General features: G+C 32.2%; 1 long non-coding RNA gene across 11 annotated transcripts; it reads right to left on the bottom strand.

Annotated features, from left to right (window-relative positions):
- Positions 1 to 4,395: 4,395 nt before the first annotated feature.
- LOC110916135 lies at positions 4,396 to 8,341 on the bottom strand. Of its 11 annotated transcripts, XR_002579513.2 has the most exons (5): positions 6,725 to 7,489; positions 5,873 to 6,132; positions 5,678 to 5,782; positions 5,261 to 5,556; positions 4,396 to 4,840 (listed from the first exon to the last, which is right to left on the bottom strand). It is a non-coding gene; the product is annotated as an uncharacterized LOC110916135 (long non-coding RNA). The 11 variants fall into 11 exon arrangements; XR_004884739.1 differs by adding an exon at positions 8,009 to 8,341 and having other exon boundaries at positions 5,678 to 6,961; XR_004884738.1 differs by having other exon boundaries at positions 5,678 to 6,132; positions 6,725 to 7,500.
- Positions 8,342 to 10,000: the final 1,659 nt, after the last annotated feature.

Genomic DNA, 10,000 nt, shown 5'->3' with positions numbered 1-10,000 from the left:
TTAGGCCATGTTTTATAGATAAGTATTATTTTAGTTTAATCTTTTATAACTAATTATAGATAATCCTCTTACTAAATATTATTTAGTTTAATTTCTTATGGATAATTATTATTTAGTTTAGTCTCCTTCTCATTTATAATATTATTTATTTACTAATAGAGTAAATTACGATTTTGGCCCATGTGGTTATATCACTTTTACTCATTTAGCCAAAAAAGAATTTTTAACATCTGAGCCACCAACGTCTTTTTTTCTAATCTTTTTGGCCCCTAACGTCTTTTTTCTAACCCTTTTGGCCCCTAACATTTAATGGATGAGGTTAGTGTTACGAGCCAAAAGGGTTAGAAAAAAAGACGTTGGGGGCTCAGATATTAAAAAAATTCTTTTTTGGGCTAAAAGGGTAAGAGCGATATAACCACAGAGGCCAAAATCGTAATTTACTCTAACTAATATTATTTATCATTTATACATTTACGGAGTTTTAAATAATGGGTTAAATTTATTGAGACTTGGTTAACAAATTTTCCTACAACAAAATAATCTATTTATATCAATCTAAATTTTTATCTATACTATACTATATAATAAAACATTAATGTGTGACACATGTCGTTCATTGTAGGTATTTGTTTTATGATTTTCTCGCCTCACTTCCAAACTTATCTTATATTAACTAAATAAATAAATGAATAATGAGTTAATATTAAATTTTATCCTACTTTAAATTTCGAATACCATTCTTCCATTTTTCTAATAAAATATTATCCAAAATTTTAAATTGTTAATTTAAAACATTTTTTATAAAACAAATTATTTATCACGAAAACCAAACTTTGTATTAATATATTAAATATTTTTATTTTCACTATACAAAATTACATTTACTAACTTTTTTATTATTTGGTATATAAAATTACATTTATTTAACTCGTGTAATAAATGAGGTTTTTTAAAGATGTATTATTTTATTAATTGGTAAACAATATTACATTTATTCAACTCGTGTAATACATGTGGTTTTAAAGATATAATTTTTTATCTGATATATAAAATTACATTAATTCAACCCGTACAATATGGTTCTTATATATATAAATTTTTATTATTTAATATATAAAATTATATTTATTCAACTCATGCAATAAAGGAAGTTTTTAAAGATATAATATTTTATTATTTAGTATATAAATTTATTTACTCAACCCGTGTAATACACGGGGTTATAACCTAGTTAATTAATAAATACAAGACTTGAATCTTTAGCATTTCAAACACAAAAGGATCATTGGATGCGGCCAGTTTAATCTTTGTTACACGGTAATAAAATAAAATTTTGAGTGAATTTCAAAGATTATCCTTTATCTTTATACCCATTTTCAGGCGTTGTCCTTTATGTTCAAAATTAACGAGTTTTGTCCTTTATGTTTTCATATCATACACGTTTTGTCCTTTAGGCCTAACCCAGTTAGTTTCTTCAGTTAAATTTGGTCATATGCTTTGCACATGAGGGCATTTTTGTCAATTCAAAGGTAAGTTCAACGGCAGATTTACAGCTCAAAGCTTTTGCAACCTTTGAATTGACAAAAATGCCCTCATGTGCAAAGCATATGACCAAATTTAACAGAAAAAACTAACTGGGTTAGGCCTAAAGGACAAAACGTGTATGATATGAAAACATAAAGGACAAAACTCGTCAATTTTGAACTTAAAGGACAGCGCCTGAAAATGGGTATAAAAATAAAGGACAATCCTTGAAATTCACTCTAAAATTTTTAGTCATTATATTAGACAAAAATTAGACAAAAATTGTTACACGTTAATTGAAGTAGCATTCAATTTTTTTTTTTTAAATTGTTATAGACAAAAATAATTTTAATTCAAAATTCTTTGTAAAATTGATTTAAACTTAAATAAAATTAGGTGTTAGTACGCAAAGGTGTTACATTGATAACATAAAAAATAGAAGGGTATTTTAGTGATTATATTGATAATTTTGATGTTAGTACCCAAAGGTGCTACAAAATTGAAACCATAAAACCTAAACCTGTTAAAAAAAGTTAGTATCCAAAGGTGAAACTAGATATAAACCATAGGGTCCATCTGTGTAATTAACTCTAATAATATTAATAAGTTTTAAGTGTTTAATTAAAGAGTAAACTGCCAAAATGCTCCCTGAGGTTTGGTCATTTTTGTCACTTTAGTTCAAAACTCAAAACTTTTAAATCTGGGCGTGGTTTCAAATTTGTTGCCATTTCCATTCAAAAGCAAAATCTGATCAGATTTTTCAGTTAACATCCAGTTTTTTTATCCTTTCCCTTCCTTTTAATGAAGGGCAAAATGATCTTTTAACTTTTTTTTATACCAAATTAAAAAATCTGACCATTTTCCCTTCATTAGAAGGGAGAAAAAAAAATAAACTGGATGTTAACTGAAAAATCTGACCATATTTTGCTTTTGAATGAAATTGACAACAAAATAAAATTGAAACCATAGCAGATTCAAAAAGTTTAAGTTTTGAATTAAAGTAACAAACATGACCAAACCTCAGAAACCATTTTGAAAGTTTAAGACCATTTTAACAGTTTACTGTTAATTAAAATATCATAAGTTATCCCACTATTAATTAGTTAATTAAAAAAAAAACGTTTGTCTTGTTTTTACCGTTGATCATAAGTTATCCCACTATTATATTATATTATACTAGGTTAGAACCCCGTGTATTACACGGGTTGAATAAATGTAATTTTATATATTAAGGGCATGTTTGGCTAAGCTTATTAGAGTTAAAAAGGACTTTTGGGAAAAAAGACTATTTAAAAATAGTGTTTGAATTAGCTTATGGGGTGGGAAAAGTCAATAAATCAATAAGTTATTTTTTAAAAAGTGTTTGGCTTAGCTTATTGATTTAAAATGACTAAAATGAACATTCTTTCATAAGGGGTGTTAAAAAATAAGGGGTATATTGGTAATTTGTTGTTTGAAAAGCTATAAGCTGATCAAGAAGTCACAATCTCTTAACTTTTCAAAAACTTCTTTTCCTTCGTATCAAAAAGTCATTTTAAAAAGCACTTTTCAATTTGTCAAACACTATAAACTCCTTATTGACTTTTTGATAAGTCAATAAGCCAATAAGTTAGTTTGAAAAGCTTAGCCAAACATGCACTAAATAATAAAAAAAAAGTTATATATTTGAGAAACCCGTGTATTGTACCGGTTGAGTTAATTTAATTCTATATATTAAATAATGAAAAAGTTACATTTTTAAGAACATCATGTGTTATACGGGTTGAGCACATGTAATTTTATATACCAAACAATAAAAAGTTATATCTTTATAAACCCTATGTATTATATGGATTGAATAAATCTAATTTTATACACTACATAATAAAAATTTGTATTTTTTAAAAACCTTGTGTATTACACGAGTTGCATAAATGTAATTTTGTGTAGTAATATCTCTAAAAAAACTAACGGATATACTCGATATACGATAAATGGGGTGATTGTGATAATGGTTCTTATAAATGTCACGTAAACATAGTGATTACCGTATTTGAGTTGAGAATTGAACACGGAAATAAAAGTATAGAACCAATAAACATTGATTAATATTTTTGTTTACCCGTTATAAACATTTTTTAAATAGGTTCTATTCTTAACTACCTTAGTTTAATAAAATAAATAAATAAAATTTTGTTCCCCCCCCCCCCCCCCCCCGGCTAGAAATTACGATTTTACACCAATTTATTATTTTATACCCACTTTAAAATTATGGTTTTGCCCCATTTTAAAATTACGTATTTGCCCCCGGTTTAAAATAAAATTATGCTTTTGCCACCAGCTAAAAGTTACGATTTTCCCCTCGGTTCAAAATTAAGATATCACCCTCAATTCAAAATTACGTTTTTGCCTCAAGTACAAAATAAAAATATGGTTTTCCCCTAGCTAAAAGTTAGGATTTTACCCTCGGGATAAAAATTTTGATTTTTCCCCCAAGTAAAAAACAAAAATATGACTTTGCCCACAGCTAATAATCGTGTTAAGTAGTTGCATAACACTCTTTTTACTTTTTCTTTCTAGCAAAACTATAGTAGTATTTTTTTAGTTGGTTGAGAATTATTTGGTCATCGCCCCGTAACGCAAACGGGGTATCACCTAATTGTATATAACATTTGTAATTGTTAACACTGTTTTATATTATATTGTATGGCCTACAATTAATTTGGAATTTTCTGTAACTTAATTAATGTTTTATTTTTTTCGGTTTTGAGAAGATAAAAGTAAATACACAATTCCTCACCCATAATTGTATACTAGTGGGAAGGCCCGCGCGTTGCAGCGGGTGTCCCGACTCATCAGATTCAATTATAATCCCCGTGCTACGTGGCGGGCTAAATACCATAATCCAATCTCCAGAATCATATTCACCGTTATAATATGACCGAATCAATATGTTTCGGGTTTTCTGTAAGCAATCATTCACATCAATGTACCGGTAAAAACTAAACATTCATATAAGAAAATGAAAACAGAGGACAAAAACAAACACTCCGCGGTTTAATTACATTGCAAAAAGTTTCATGAAAACCTCGGTTTAGGCATGATGATGAGAGCTGAGTTTTTGAATCCAATGTCGAAGGCCCTTTTTATGATCTAAACATGTCGGGTACTGTAAAAGATCCAAATTTCCTTCGCGAGCGACTAATGTTTCAAACTCCTCTATCACCTTTACCAGCTGCCAGAAATCGAGCCTTTTCTCGGGGTGTGATGACCAACATTGCTCGATTAATGCTCTCATTGCTGGAGGACAGTTATCTGGAATAGTCGGTCGTAGATTCTGAAAACGCGAATGTAGATCATGCTTATTAGATCTTCTGTAATTTGAAGTTGTAATAATCTGGAAACGGACCGGATTTGGTTGACCTGCAGGTTCAGGGGTTGACTCTTGTAACCCGTTTATATTTTCTGAATAGTGTTTCTTATGTCCTAACTGAAGGTTGGCTATTTTGCGGCAACATTTAAAAATTATAAGAGATTGTGATTTTAGAGCAATTATGCACAACATAAAAAAAATCGGGTTAAATGGGTCGTGGTTGTGTCAACCCGAGAATACTCGTGCCGTGTTCAGGTTCACCTGCCAGACACAATTTTCAGGTTCATGCAGCGTTTCAGGTTCGTGCCGTGTTCAACCCGCCAACCCAGACCCGTTTAGCACACTAATATATATATATACATATGACAAATGAAGACGATATACCTTATGAACTACGGCAAATGCAACTTGTATCGGAGTCATATCTTTATATGGGATAGTCCCGGCCACCATCTCCCATAAAATGAGCCCAAATCCGTACACATCAACTTTTCGGCCGTAGGATTTCCGTTTAATCATCTCGAGAGCCATCCAACGGTAAGTTAAGCTTTTCTAACGGAAGATGTTCTCTCTTTTCTCGTATTATCCTCAAGCTTATGCAAGTACGCCCTTAATGAACCTTCTGAAAGGTACTCGGTGATAATACAGAAAACCCGAGGTTGTCTACAAGCAGCTAGAAACTACCACCACAAAAAAAAATCATTTAATGATATGATAATGAACATCTAACGTTATTACAACTTTTTATGACATAAGAACATCCAAACACTATCTTATACACGCATTCCATATATCTATTACCTCGAACCGATCAGCAACTTCTTTATTCTCTTCCGCACTACCATCCATTTTTGCAAGAACAATTAGAGGACCATGAGTGCTCAGCAATGATGCAGCCTTTTCATACTACTTATCAAAGAAATGGTTAAAACATCATTAATGGAACAGTGGAAAAATGTTAGTGATGCATCAGAGTAGGATAAACGAGATAGTTACCTCTGGGGCGAGTTCTTCAACGTATTTGCACAGGATTTTACGCTCGAGCTTGTATTAATCTCTATTTCTAGAGCTCGAGCTTGGATTGGGCTCACCTTGTTAACTATCTATTTATTTGATGTTATAAATTTTATATAACAATAATTATTATATGACTTTGTATTTAAATTTAATATGCTAAATAAAAATTATATGCCAATGTGGGGCTAGCCCACTTGGTAGAGGCTTATGCCTCATAGAGGTGAGGTCCCCGTTCAAACCTGGGCAAGGAAGATTAATTTAGGATTATTTGAGTAATTGAGTAGGACCAAACGTTGCCAGTAAAAAAAATCTATAAATAATATAATGGTGAGCCAGCTCGATCTAGGTAAGTGAAGCTCGGGCTGCGGTTGTTTTACAAAACAAACTTATTTTTAGCCTCTAGCTCGTTTAAACTCTACTCGAATCGAGCTTTTAGCGAGCCGATCTCGAGTAGTTCATAAGCGGCTTGACTTGTTAGAGAGGTAAACATCGGTCAACTTTGGCATTTCCCAAATCCAAACTGAGATGGATTTCTCTTTGTTTTGAAAATCATTAAACACATTTAAACAAACAACATAATTTTTGATTGTACAGAATTTTTCGCGACCTCAAACTTTGTGACCATAAAACTTGCTCTAATTTCTTGTTCCATTATGCAAAACACCAAACACAGATAATACTGAAGCAAAAGGCAATTTAAATGAAAACTGGCACAGAGACGTAATCTTTTTAAGATTTCTATGCAGCAAATTGGGACCTTTTAGAATGTGTCTATTTCAACAAATATGTTTCAAAGATTAAATGAAATGCTCAATTATACATAATAAGTACCTATTCTCATCAGAATCTGGTAAAATTGACCGGAAATTTCCTGGCACCATCATTCTAACAAACAAACTCAAAATCAACACCAATACCAACTCAATTAAACCTGCAAACAACACAAAAAAGAGACAAAATCAGATCTACAAAATTGACCGGCAACCCCCACACCCATTGCATTCAGCCTGTTGTCTACATATATAAGGGCACCCATTGCATCCAGGTCGGTCGGTCGGGTTGATTGACCTGAAATAAAAAATACATAAAGATGATGTATCAATCGTCTGCCCTTTTGTAGGTTGCGTAACAGACTTTTGAAATTCAAAAGCTAGGGTTTGTAGCCTGTATATTGTTCATTGTATCAGATTATTGGGGCTGATTATGGCTAATTGAGACAGAATAATGGGAATTTATGGATGAATTTTTAAGATTGAAGAATGACGGAGAAACTATGATGCTGCTAGGGCATCGATGCAGTGATGGTCCACCAAAATATCCGAACCCTATGACAGTCGGTGCGACAACTATGATGCCGGAGTGAATAAATTCCTCCTTCCATCAAGAAAAGGATCGAATCCATGAAGGTTGTGATTTAGAAACGGCACTGCTCTCTCTGTCTTCTCTGGTTCGTTCTGTCTTCTCTGAATATGCAAATGGACAGGAGAGATTTATAACGGTATGTTGGTGTGATGGTGAGACGCTTCATTTGCAGGCCATCCCATTCAATTCAATGGGTGAAAACCCTAATTTACCCCTCAGGTGTCTTAAAATTTTGGAGAAGTTGCAATTTAAATAGCTTTAAGTACCTTGTATATGGTGCTTCATAATTTGTAAGTAGGGTAAAATTACAACTTTGTACATCACTTCTCCTTTTTATAGTATTATAGATTATAATGCAATATATATCGTAACTTTTTTTTTTTATTTTTTATTGTATTATATTAATTATCTATAAGAGATGGTCTCATATAATGACAAGTGTCCCTAAAGTGGTTTCTTTTATTATATAGTATAGATTATATACTATCTTAAATTACAAAGTCGGTGGCAAAGGCCACCGACACCCTTCGACTGAAATTACAGTATTACCCTTCGTTTCTACTCTTCTTTCTTTTTTTACGGTACAATATTACGAGTCAAACTTTGCAACTCCATACAACCACACGCAGCAAAGGCATCACAGTCCACGCCAACTCACTTCATCGTTGCAAACATTCTCCTTAATACGACAGGAATGCCGTTAATAGCCGGAAAAGAGTAAAATTGTAGCCGGAAAAGAGGTCGCAAGCTTACCGTAAACTCTATCCAACACAGATCGGGTCGTGAAAACCACATGCAAAGCTAGATCGGGACTACGGTGACCTCAAAATTCCGGCAGCACCAGAGTCGCCACCGAAGGTTTCATCATCGTCGTCGTCTGCCTTGGCGGTGAACCACCGTGGAGGTCCGACTCCTTAATTTGCTTTTTATGGATTATTTGTTAGCTTAAGAGAAAATCGAAGACACACCTGAAAACAGGTGTTCGGCTAGGTGGTGGTGGTGCTGTTGTTGTCATGTTGGGATTTGGGTACAAAAATGTAAAGGAAAAAGTGAGAATGGGGAAATAGAGAAAGCAGAAAGGATAATATCTGATAAATTTTTAAAGTTATTTTTATTATATTCTATTGATATTTCTCTTTATTTAATCATTTAATACTAAACGATAAATATTATACTGTATATACGTTTGAAAACAAAAATATTTTTGAGCCGGTTAAGCTTTCTTGGAAATCATATCTTTTGTAATTTAAACTAATTTTTATTATATTTATTATTGCATCTTTTATAATTTAAACTATTTTTTTATTTAATTTCTTATTAATTTTATGTGATTAGTCGTGTTTGAATATTTTTCTTTTATTAACATTGATGGATTATCAATTATTAACTAATTTAATTTAACTGGCAACAGACTTTGTAATTTGAGGAGTACGGTAGCCTAATACAAAGTTAAAAAAAAAATTATGCCTATCCACGTTAATGTCATGAACGTAATGTGTGTGACAAAGAAAGAAAAAACAAGTCATGTCACGCGCGTGCATCACACGTTAACGTCATTATTGTAATGCATGTAACGAAGTTGCAAACGTGACGTTGTCGCCGCAACGCGCGACATGTGTGAAAATCTAGCATACTCTTAAAAGACAAAGTGGGTGGAAACCCCACCGGCTTTGCCTTCCCCTTCCTCATACTTTCACGATGTTGCAATTTTAGCCCCTTAACTTTGTATCTTCAAAGTTTCATAAGATAGCAAATTTAGTCCCTAAACTACTACTCCATTTTACAAATAGTTTGTTTTTGACACCCCAACTTTGTGGTAGTTTCCTTTTCGGCCCAACTTTGTTATAGTTTCATAGTTTCATTCTTACCACAGAATTTTATCAAATTTTATCTTTACCATTTCTTAGCCTTTAAGTTTAGGAAATGTAATTTTTAACCACTTAACTTTTAATGAACTCTGTAAATGCCACTTTGACCCCCTCGAGAATTTTCGGATTGACGATATAAATTCGAGTTAGTCGGGTCGCATATAATACATTATAATTGTACGATATAAATTTACGTTTTCATCCAATCGCAATGCAACTATAGGATACATTGAGTTCAAACGAATACGTCAGAGCGTGTGTTTTCATATGGTTCAAGGCCGGCTCTTGGGCCGGCCAACCTATGCCGTCACTCGAGGCCCAAATTTTCAAAGGGTTCTCGAAAGGTTTTTATAGGCTTATATATATTTAGTATATGCAATCATCTATCATGTAAATAAGTATTGGTGGTGGAATGGAAAAAACCATTTCAAGATTTAATCTAGAGGTCCCAAGTTCAAGTCTTGGCTATACCATAAGGTTTACTTTTTTAAATTAATCACAAATTTTGGGCCTAATTCTTTTTTTTCGCCCGGGGCCTAAATTCTTTTAATAGTTTTCGGAAACGGCCCTGATATGGTTAACACATCACATAATGCTTGGACTAATTCGTTTGATATTTGCGAAGTATCGCGCGGTCTTATTACTAGTTAATTAATTAATTTACAAAAAAAAAAAAAAAAAACGTTTGTCTTGTTTTTACCGTTTATCATAAGTTACCCCCCTATTAATTATTAATTAATTATAATAAAAAACGCTTGTCTTGTTTTTACCGTTTCTATTAATTAACTAATCTACAAAAAAAAAAGAAGAAAACGTTTGTCTTGTTTTTACCGTTTAACTTACTTGAAGCACTCTGTACAAGTGAGTGAATCATTGT

The sequence above is a fragment of the Helianthus annuus genome, chromosome 16, assembly GCF_002127325.2.
Source record: "Helianthus annuus cultivar XRQ/B chromosome 16, HanXRQr2.0-SUNRISE, whole genome shotgun sequence".
In the NCBI taxonomy this organism is placed as follows: domain Eukaryota; kingdom Viridiplantae; phylum Streptophyta; class Magnoliopsida; order Asterales; family Asteraceae; genus Helianthus; species Helianthus annuus.
The sequence above is the reverse complement of the archived record's forward strand: the minus strand, read 5'-3'. Positions and strand labels throughout refer to the sequence as shown.